The sequence below is a fragment of the Athene cunicularia genome (genome assembly GCF_003259725.1).
Source record: "Athene cunicularia isolate RWA chromosome 4 unlocalized genomic scaffold, athCun1 chr4_part3, whole genome shotgun sequence".
In the NCBI taxonomy this organism is placed as follows: Eukaryota; Metazoa; Chordata; class Aves; order Strigiformes; family Strigidae; genus Athene; species Athene cunicularia.
In genome coordinates this window covers 3,054,576-3,066,472 of record NW_020799100.1, presented here as the reverse complement: position 1 = coordinate 3,066,472, position 11,897 = coordinate 3,054,576, and positions in this window count along the sequence as shown.

Genomic DNA, 11,897 nt, shown 5'->3' with positions numbered 1-11,897 from the left:
AAGTGTTACCTAGCTGTAGTAATTAAAGCTGCCCTAGCACTGGAATGTGGAGCTGCTCAACTACAAGAAAAAAATTCAAAGTTTGATCCTGACCTCTGCTTGCTTCTGAGCAAGCACAAGCAAGCCGAAAGTGAATTCATGTTAGCTTACAAGTATTCCCTTAGGGTTTCATATCAGCATTAAGTCAGCTTTTCCTGAAAACTGGATGTCATCTCTGAAATCAGTGGAGGTATGCTGAATTGTATCAGGAAGACCCAAACCATCAAACTCTAGATTATGATTTCTTTTTACTAACATGCATGTTTGGCATGATTGCCTGTGTCTGAGAACTTTTCCTCTTTAGCTTTTGGTGAAAAAAACAGTGTAACAGGAATTGTTGTGATAGGAAAAAAGTGGTAATATTTGGCTCTGTTCCTATTTAGGTTTATGATGAACCTCCAAACATCACTAATATCTTGGTTTTCTGTCAAGAACAATGTCATGAGATACATATCTAGTGTCAGGGCATAAGGCACATAGGACACAATTTTCCATCTGAATGTAAGAATCTTACATTGGTTTGGGTTTTGGGGGCGGTTTTTTGTTTGTTTTTTGTAAAAACTGTGAACACTGGAAGTGGTTGCCCAGAGAGGTTCTGGAGTCTCTGTCCTCAGACATATTCAAAACTTGGCTGGACACAGCCCTGGGAAACCTGTTGTGGCTGACCCTGCCTTAGCAGGGAGGATTGGACTACATGTTCTTGAGACGTCCCTTCCACACCCAATAACTCTGTGTCTAATAAAATGTCTCTACGATTTTTTCATTTTTCATTTTTTTGAAGCAACTTCACTGTGAAAAGCAACAACTCATTCTACAAAACAAAGATTTAGGACAAACATTAAGATTTGATACACTTTCAGGAAAGCAGAGATTTCCACAGAGCTATATGCAAAGGTAGGACATACAAAAAGAGTTTACTGCGTTCTTTCATATGAGAGAAAAAAAAAATAATCATGCACACCTAGTCTTTGCTCAAAGAAAAAAGGAAGGTAGAATATTATGTTAAGGTTGAATTTGAGAACACAGAACCACACAAATTTTGGTTGTAAGAGACTTCTGCAGATCATGTAGACCAAACTTCTTCCTGAAGCAAGGCTACCATCAACATGAAACCAGGTAAAGTTTGTCTTTGTCCAAGTCTTCAAAACTGCCAAGGATGGTGACTCCACAGCCTTTCTGATGACTTGCTCTAGAGCTGTGCTGCTGTACCAGATATGTTAGAGCTCCAATATGGAGTCAAAGGCAGCCAAGTGGTACGCCACAATCGATATTGCCAATGCATTCTTTTCAATTCCTTTGGCAGAAGAGTGCAGGCCACAGTTTGCTTTCACCTGGAGGGGTGTCCAGTATACCTGGAATCGACTGCCCCAGGGGTGGAAGCACAGCCCCACTATTTGTCATGGACTAATTCAAACTGCACTGGAAAAGGGTGATGCCCCTGAACATCTACAATACATTGATGACATCATTGTGTGGGGCAATGAGGCAGAAGAAGTGTTCAAGAAAGGATAAAGAGTAATTGAGATTCTTCTGAGAGCTGGGTTTGCCATAAAGAAAAGCAAGGTCAAGGGACCAGCGTAAGAAATTCAGTTCTTGGGAATAAAATGGCAAGATGGACGCCGTCATGTGCCACTGGATGTTGTTAACAAGATAGCAACTATGTCTCCACCGACCAACAAGAAGGAAACACAAGCTTTCCTAGGACTTGTGGGATTTTGGAGGATGCATATTCCAGGTTACAGTCAGCTTGTGAGCCCTCTCTATCACGTGACCCAAAAGAAGAACAATTTTCAATGGGGTCCTGAGCAGCAACAAGCCTTTGAGCACATCAAACAAGAGATAGCTCGGGCAGTAGCTCTTGGGCCTGTTCGGACAGGACCAGCTGTGCAAAATGTACTTTACACATCAACTGGGGAGCACGGACTCACATGGAGCCTCTGGCAGAAGATACCAGGTGAAACTCGAGGTCGACCATTAGGATTTTGGAGCTGGGGATATCGAGGATCAGAAGCCCACTACACTCCAACTGAAAAAGGAAATACTGGCAGCATATGAGGGGATTCGAGCTGCTTCAGAAGTTGTTGGTACAGAAGCACAGCTCCTCTTGGCACCACGGTTGCCTGTATTACACTGGATGTTCAAAGGAAACATCCCTTCCACACACCATGCAACCAGCGCTACCTGGAGTAAATGGGTAGCGTTAATCACGCAGCGGGCTCAACTGGGGAAACCCAACCATCCAGGGATCCTGGAAGAGATCATGGACTGGCCAGAAGGTAGAGATTTTGGAGCGTTGCCTGAGGAGGTGGCTCGTGCCCAAGAGGCACCGCCATATAACGAGTTACCAGAAGATGAGAGGCATTATGCTCTCTTTACTGATGGATCCTGTCGTGTGGTAGGAAGCCATCGGAAGTGGAAAGCTGCTGTGTGGAGTCCCACAAGACAAGTCATTGAGGCCACTGAAGGAGAAGGCGAGTCAAGTCAGTTTGCAGAAGTAAAAGCAATCCAACTAGCCCTAAAGATTGCTGAACAGGAGAAGTGGCCAGTACTATATCTCTACACGGACTCCTGGATGGTGGCTAATGCCCTGTGGGGCTGGCTACAGGAGTGGAAGAAGACCAATTGGCAGCACCGAGGTAAACCCATCTTGGCTGCTGCATTGTGGCAGGACATCGCTGCCCGAGTGGAAAACGTGGCTCTAAAGATGCGTCATGTAGATGCTCATGTGCCCAAAAGGCGTGCCACTGAAGAACATCAAAACAATGAGCAAGCAGACAAAGCTGCCAAAATTGAAGTAGCTCGGCTGGACCTGGACTGGGAGTGTAAGGGTGAGCTGTTTGTAGCTTGATGGGCCCACGAAACATCAGGGCATCTTGGCAGAGATGCAACGTACAGATGGGCTCGTGATCGAGGGGTGGACCTGACCATGGAGGCCATCTCACAGGTCACTCATGAATGTGAAACGTGCTGCAATCAAGCGAGCCACACAAGTAAAGTCTCCCTGGAACAGAGGGCGATGGCTGAGTTTTCAATATGGTGAGGCCTGGCAGATTGACTATGTTGGACCACTGCCACGAACACGCCAAGGCAAGCGCTACAGACTCACCATGGTAGAAGCAACGACGGGTTGGCTTGAAACATACCCTGTAAATCATGCCACTGCCCGAAATACCATCTTGGGTCTTGAAAGGCAAATTTTATGGCGGCATGGTACTCCTGAGAGAATTGAATCAGACAACGGGACCCATTTTCGAAATAATCTTATAAACTCCTGGGCAAAGAAACATGGCATTGAGTGGGTGTATCACATCCCTTATTACCCACAAGCATCTGGAAAGGTTGAAAGATATAATGGACTACTGAAGACTATGTTGAGAGCATTGGACAATGGGGGATGGAAGCACTGGGATATAAATTTAGCAGAAGCCACTTGGCTAATTAATACCAGAGGATCTGTTAACCGTCCTGGTCCTGCCCAAACAAACCCCCTTCATACTGTGGGAGGAGATATGGTCCCAGTAGTACACACAGGGAGATGGCTGGGGAAGGCAGTGTGGATTGCTCCTCCCTTGGGTAAAGGCAAGCCCACTCGTGGGATTGTCTTTGCTCAGGGACCTGGATGTACTTGGTGGGTAATGCGGGAGGATGGGACTACTCAGTGTGTGCCTCAAGAACATTTAACCTTGGGGGGAAAGTAATCTGTGGGATGAGTTGTATGTTGCAGGAAGTGATGGAGGAAGTAGGAACGACGAAGAGTGAACCAGATACATGCAATGATGACCCAAACCTAGCCGGTGCTGGGGTCCAACAGTCAAGCATACTTCTGTCCTGAACATCTATCTTGACAGATGGAAGCCAAGTCACTGAACATCTGGAGGAGTGAAGAAAGCTTATGGAATGGAGAAATGAATATTATGTGGGACCTGGGCATAATGTAAATGGTATGGAATAAGGGGTGGAGACTGTACTGGGTCTGGCTGAGTTGGAATTGGTTTTCCCCGTAGCAGCCCTCACGGTGCTGTGTTTTATGCTGGGAGCTGGCAGGGTGTTGGTAGCACCCTGGTGTTGTGGCTACTGCTGAGCAGTGCTTACACAGCACCAAGGCTCTTTCCCACATTTCCCCCAGTGGGACGGGGTGGGCAAGATCTTGGGAGGGGACACACCCAGGACAGCTGACCCAAACCGACCAAAGGGATATTCCAGACCATATGACGTGTGCTCAGTATAAAGCTGGGAGAGAGGAGGAAGGGGGTGGGGTCACCCTTGGTCCTCCAAGGCAACCACTACGCGTATTGGAGCCCTGCTTCCTGAGAAGGCCCGACATCGCCTGTCCATGGGAAGTAGAGAATAAATCTGTTAGCTTTTGCTTCCGTGCGTGGACTTTTGCTTCGCTTTGCTTATATTAAAACTGCTTTTGTTTCACCCACAAGGGTTAGTTTATCTTCTTTCCCCTCTTTACCCTATTGAGAAAACAAAGGGAGGGGGAGAAGTGATAGAGCGACTTGGTGGATACCTGGCATTTAGCCAGAGTCATACCATCACATTTCCTAAAGAATTTTTCCCCCCTAATGTACAAGTTAAATTTCCCAAGCGTCAATTAATGACAATTCCCACTTGTTATGCCCTCTGGTTCTACACAGAATAATTTGTGGCTCCAAATGATCTTAGTAACTGCCCTTCTAAACAGGCTTCAGTAGTTATTTAATAACCAATTAGCCTCCTCTTCACCACATTAAATATATCCATCTCCTTCAACTGTTCTTCACAATACTTTCACAGAGTCACTACGACTTTGGATTAAGACCCCCTTTCCACAAATAAAGCCTTCACTCCATTCTTTGTACTAATATACATGACTACATTTATTTGTATCACAGTACTTGCTCTGCTTGTGCTGAGGTTGACAAGATATCCAGTCAAATCTTTATCAATGAATTGTTTTCTGTATTAATATATACGCAGAAATAAATGCAAGCTTACAGTTTGAAGAGAGTGACCTGAGAAACTAAAGAAAGAAATGGAAATGAAAATCACGTTGTCTGACCAGAAGCAGCATTTGGCTGAGGAAGTAATGTACAGAATATACTTACTGTCTTTAAATGGCATGTAACATTTCAGTTCATGACTGTTTTTGGAAGGACAACATTTATTTTCCAAGCATTCAGTTGTGTTAAGGCTCTCTCCTACATGACAAGGAATTAAGGTTTTGTCGTCTCTGTGATGGCATGCTTTAAAAAAAAGAAATAATATGTAAGATCTCTATTCCAGGAGCAATGCTCAAGTAGAGGGAAGTTATTTTGCTGTCCCTAGTATGTTTTGATAGGGTATGTCTGTTAGAAAACAGTATCATTGACTTTCATGTATGTTATTTCCCCAAAATTAATCAATCTTTATTATTACATGAACAGAAAAGTTAAACTCATGTCATACAAAATCTTAAGTAATTTGTTTTGTTTCAGTAAGAAACATTTACAAAACCAAATCTAACCACCACTGTGCCACCTTTTTGTACTTAGGTTTGTAAAGTAAGTGGGAAAGACAAACTTTTTTTTTTTTTTTTTTTTTTTAATTATTTTGAGGGATCCAGCATAGAATATATTGTAACTAACCAACTCTGTTTGGCATTAATTGCATGTTTCTACAAGCAGCTGAAAATCAGCTGTTAGGAACAAACTTCCAAGATATTCAGTTATTGAACAAAGTATTTAAAGAATTTCTAAAATTTGCTATTTAATAACAGATTTATTGATAATTATGAGATCCTCTGTAGGAAGGACTTAAATGTATTAAATAGTTACGAACAGCAGATGTCTATATATTTAATTCCTGTAAAATTTGGTATCACATCCCTAATGTGACACTTTCACAGCAGCTGAAAAGCATCATTTGGTTCAAAACACCACTCCCAAGATTGGCTGCATTGTCAGTCTCATGTTTATCATAATTACTGGCAGACAAATTCAGTTTATTAAATGGAGGATCAGGTACTTTATGAGACCTCTGTGTTTACTTAGGGCTAGGTGGCAGTAATAGCAGTGGAAGTACACTGTTAGTATGCTTCTGCATTACCATAGTAAGTGAAAGGTGGTATTTCTGCTTCTCCTGTTTGTCTGTGATCCAGTTATGAAACTGGGCTTGCAATTTTTATACATTCCAAGCCCTTTCTGTATTCATAGATATTATTTTTCTTATTGACATTAGCAAATTAGCATTGCAATTTCCTTCTCAACAATTTTATGAAAGAATGTAGTTCTTGTCATCTAACTTCAGCAGTTCATTGAGTGGCTTGGTCTAAGCTAATGGCCCTGGGGCCTTCCCTAGCCAGAAGAAGTGGAAAAGACAGCACTGTGGGGCAAAATCCTTCCTCACTTAGGATGTGCCAAATTGCTCCTTTCTTTCTATGTGTACATGGGAAGACTAGAAAACTGTTCTGATCAGATACAAAAAAGCTAGGCAAGGTGGGTCCCACACCAAACTGTCCAGCATTTCTAGCATAATTAGTCACATCACTGACAACAAAGGGTTTTGAAGTGGGTAGTAATGCAGTGGAAGCAAATTTATGATTGTTCCAAAGGGGCATTTAAAAATACTATTTTGAAGAGATCTAGTGAGTTTTACAGTATCAGACTAAGAGTTTTAAATACACTAAATGCTGACAGGTAGGGGTGGGAGAGTGGCCTGGAAGTGAGGCAGAAGGGGAAAGGGAAGAATAACAATGCTGCAGTGATGAAGTGACACTTACTCACTGGCCTGAAGAAGCTTAAGACAGATTCATACGCATCTTTCAGCTTCATGTTAAGATTTCTGGGTGCCACTTCACTTTTTTCTGTAACATGCTGAGTTGTTGGTGCAAAACCTGAAAGCTCATAATGATTAACTCATTACCATCAAAATATCTGTAATTAAATGCAATGACATTTTCATACTCATTATCTTTCATTATGAAGGCATTTATAGTCATTATGAATTGCAACTACTGATGGCTAGCAAGGTTAAGCATAGATGTCTTTCTGTTGTATTCACTTATATTTCTTCCAATTGCTTCATGAACCACAATAAGTAAAGAACTAAAGCTGTGAAATTTAAATTAAAGAATCCATTCAGGTGGAAATTGTCAAGATAAAAAGCCTTGCTATTCACCTATTAGGTCCAGATTACATGAAAACTCCTATCTATAGTTGTATTTCTCTTACGTATGCAAGCAGGACTTTCAGCCTTTGTTTTAGATAAAGATCAGACCCCAACTGAAACACAGAAACATGCTGAAAGGCAGCTGTATCAGACACAACCAAACATGCATCTATCCCAAAATCATGTTTCAGACAGTGACCTGTAGCAGTCATGTAGAAGAGCAAAACATCCCTAAATATAGAGGTACTGGAGTATTCTCCAAACCATACTGATTTGTGGATCTGGGACTTCCCAATCACTTTTCATTTATGTTACCCCCAAAAATGTGGCATCAGTAAACCTTGCTGCCTCACTACATCTCTTTTTCATTAAGCCAAAAGTGTAAATCACAGTGGGACTCCACTGGAATCAACCACTCCACAATGAGGAAAAAAAAGAAACCCAGTATTCCTATTTGCTTGCCTGTTTTCCTTCCATACGAGAAACTTACACCAGCACAACTTTAATAGCTTTCAGTGATGGAATTTATTGAAAGCTGTTTCCTGCTTTTATAGTTCCTTGTGAACAGAAGTGAGATCATGGCCTAACCAAAAACTAAGGTATTGAACAACTTTAGTCTTTGAATGATCCTTCAGCTAGCAGCATCAGGAGCATAAATTCTCTATTTGTCCTGGGGCACAACTTGCCTCTTCTGTGCCACACAAAAATCCCTTGGGAAAAAGAAGCATCAGAGTAGGAAGAAGTGAACATATGTCAAAATAGAGAATCTGAAACCCAGGTATAACAGAAATGTGACCATCAAAGTTCACACTAATAGTTAATGTCATGGTCTCCCTCCCCACCAATAATCAAGACAGAAGAACAGAAAATTTAAAAGATTTCATAATGATTTCAGAGGAAGTTCATGAGATGAGGTATCCAGCGTTTGGTAAGAATCATCCAAAAACATGTCCATGGCTGTCCTACACATGACTCCTATAGGAGTTTAAAGAGACACAAGCCATATACATACATTTAATGGTCACTGCTGAGCCCATTTTAGACAGAATTACTTTCTCATCCAGATAGTGAAGCTGCTTTTTACAACGACGCAGCAACCGACAGCTGACAGTTCACCAGGATCTGTAAAGGTAAGTCTCTGCAGTTTGTTTTCTCAATGCATTGGATCAAATCATGATTAATGTGTGGGCTGATCCTTTACATATGTCAGGTGACCAAATTTACCTTCTGGTGTGAGTGCAAGTTATCAGCCAAAAACCTTTGCTCATTGTTTTGAGCCACCTGCTGTAGTAAGCAAATACATCAAATCTCAACAGATTTTAAAAACACCATTAACTGTACATGGGAAAAAATAAAAAGTCGAAGTAGGGAAAAAAAAAGAATAATCTATAATTAAAGGTAAAATAAAAGCAAGATACACTGCCAGGGATAAAACAAGCAGCATGTGTTTCACATACAGATGCACAGAGGGAAATGGGAACTATAGTTAGTGGAAAAAACATACCCTGCTGTATTTGTCAGGATTGATCAGTCCCATCTGGAGTAATTATCTGTTTGCAATATTTTTCAGTATTTTTCAATCATTACCAAGACAACAAAATTGTAAACTTAACTTCTTGCTAGTAAAAGTACTTGCTGCTTTTGTGAAAATGCTTTTCTACTTCCAATACTCACTTGAACTGACGGTACAAAGCAGTACCAGTACCACATAGTTCCACGCTAGATGGGTGCCAATTAGCAGCATTACTGCAATAAAACCAAATGTAAGAACAGGTATGAGGTTATGCATAAAAAAAAAAAAAAAATTGATCTTAACTTCATATTTATGGATTAGAACAAACATGACAGCAGACTGCTGCACAGAGCAGCACTGACTTTTTTTTTTTTTTTTTTTTTTTTTTTTTTCAGTAAAGAGCAGGCCAAACAGTGAAAATATTTTTGCAATAAGCAATTCTGAAGAAATTAGTCATTTAAAGACAGCTTAAAGGGAGGCCTCTTTTTAACAGAGGCTAGTTAAAAAATGATCTTTCTGAAGTGTCCTAGAGCTGGATACCTGACACCTTAAAAAGGTAACTTTTAGCTAAAAATTTTAATCCATGTTTAATGAGCAGGATCAGGACTGAAGAACTAAAAGTTGTTAGAGGCTTACTATTGAATTCTAGTTTAGTTCATTGAATTCTTCAATCTTTTCAAAATCAGTCTGTGAGATGCTTTTGATAAAAACATTTCAAAAAGGTGGTTCAAAATTATTATGGATAAAAATACTTTTAGAAATCCCTGAGTCATTCATAGTGATTTAACATGAGGTTTAAGCTAGGTTTACTGCCTCCAACCAATCCCTGAATATTACTTTGCCAGGTGCTATATTTCACTTTGCCTGCTGCTCCTGTTGATACCCTAAAAAAGGTCTTTTTCACTTTTTACCACATATACTAGAACAGCTTAAGCCTCGAGATTTTGTTAGTGTTGGTAAGGGAGGAGAACCCTATTTTCTGAAGTGCTATACAGGGAAGAGCAAGACTGCATTTCATACAGGTATTGGCCTTTGAAGGGCCTGTTCTCTCTGCCCTCCTGCTGCTAAGTGAGCAAAGCCTTCCTGCGGTTAGAAGGTACCTGTTCTGTAGAGTAACATACAGACACCTTCTGTCCCACAGAAAAATTGCTTTGGCAGTTAAATTTGAAATTATTTCTTAAGAGGATAGGAATCACGTTTTCCAAGATAGCTATTAAAATCTAATGCCATCCAGGACAAATTGGGAAGAGGAAACCACTTCCCGGGAGAAGGAAAACAAGGGAGATAGAGACAATTCCAGTTTTCCCCATTACATACTTGCTTTGCCGACTTGCCCGCCGCTGCCAGAACAGGAAGGCTCCAGCTGAGCAGGTCACTGCAACTACGGGCTTGTTTGTTACGCACAACAACGCGGAATCCAAGCGCATCACCACAGGCTCTGTTACTAGGACTCATCTCAGAGTAAACAGAGGTACAGATGTGATCAAACTGCATCAACAGAGGAGCCAGAAAAAAGCCGTATACACAGTCTGAAAAAAATCAGCTCCCCCAAAGACTGTTGCAAAACCTCTTAGTCTTCGAATTCACTAAGTTAAAAACCAAGTTTATGCTATTTATCAACCACACTTCAGTGTGCAACACAGAACCACCACCTAACAGGGCAGACCAGGTAACAGATGCCTCAGGACATCAAAATATAGTCAAAACAGACAAAGTTTGGCCAGAGTGATTTAAGTTAGAGCTTCCCAATCATCCATTAAATGTGAATTAATTAGGTAACAGGATCATCCCACAGATTCAAATATATACAACACTTGAAGCAAAAATCTGTTAAAAATCTTTTCAACATTTCCATTCCTTTTATTAAGGAAAGGCTCTTTGAATAAACTAGGAAGTGTTTTTTAAAAAATACAGAAACTTGAGGCAAATGCAGATGCCCCCAAATCAGTACTCCAGAGCTGAGCTGCCTAAAGCCATTTGTTGTTTTAGAAAAAAACCACATGCTATAACAGCCATCTGAACAGGTAACTGATCTTGAAAAAAGTTATATATTCACATGCAAATGTTGTAGGTTTTTTATTTCAGTTGAGTGATGAGTTTAAAAGGTGACTTTTACCTAACTTGTATGCAGCATTAGCTTGCTAATATAAGCAACGATAAACAGTATCCTCAATTCCATTGTTTCATTCTATAATCAGACTAGACACAGCCACTCTCAATAGTGGAGGAGATACTTAGAAATGTCTAATGCAGAACAAACATTCTTCGTTTCCTGAAGCACGTGATTTCACACGCAATTAAGATTTTCCATGTTGACTTCTCTCATGGAACACTGCAGATAGGGTGATGAGTTTCTGATGCATCAATATGGGACTTGTCAGACTGCTAAGAATCCAAGAACATTGACCCCACATTTTAAACTGACTACTTGACTTATTTTCTTTTTATTAAATTTAGGACTGCTGACTCTCCTTGCTGCAGCTGTAGTCTACACCTAAGGCTCACCCTGAGTCCACTAGGCAAAAAAGCACCTCCAGCACCCCAAACCACCCCAATTTTTGCTATATCATTTCTGCAACAGTCAAGGTCCTAGTTATTTGTACAGACTACACCCGTGGGATTTTTTTTTGTTTTGCTTTAAACTAACCTTTTATTGGAAACCAGTTTCTTATATTCAGTGCAAAAATTTAAGAAAGACTTGTCCTGTTGAACCCTCAGTAGAAACACAAAACATCTCTCTTTTTTATTATCCACTTCTATACAGCACTCAAAGCACACAAAAATTACTACTTTGAAGCCTACTGTAAAGACATTTTTAAACATAAAAAAGTAAGAGTGGCAACTAATTAATATTTATTATTATTTACCTCCATCACTGCTTGCTCAAGACGGATGATCTTCATAATCATGAAAAGCAGGAGTGGCAGATGTGAGATACATCAAAAAACGTGAAGTAGAAAAAAGACCCATCCCCTAATGCAGGGAAAAGATGCACAGGCTGCTCTAAGAGACTCACACTCCTGAAGAGTAAAAAGCTATTGTAGTAAATCTAACCCTTTCGCTGCTGAAAACAGCATTAAAAAAAAATGTGATGTGAAAGCTACAGTGTGATGAAGCCTCGTGAAACTCTGGCAAAGAGAACCCTGCAGAACAAACTGCAAACTATTCAGAACACTTAGAGGAACTAACCTCATTTTTCATTTTTTATATATAT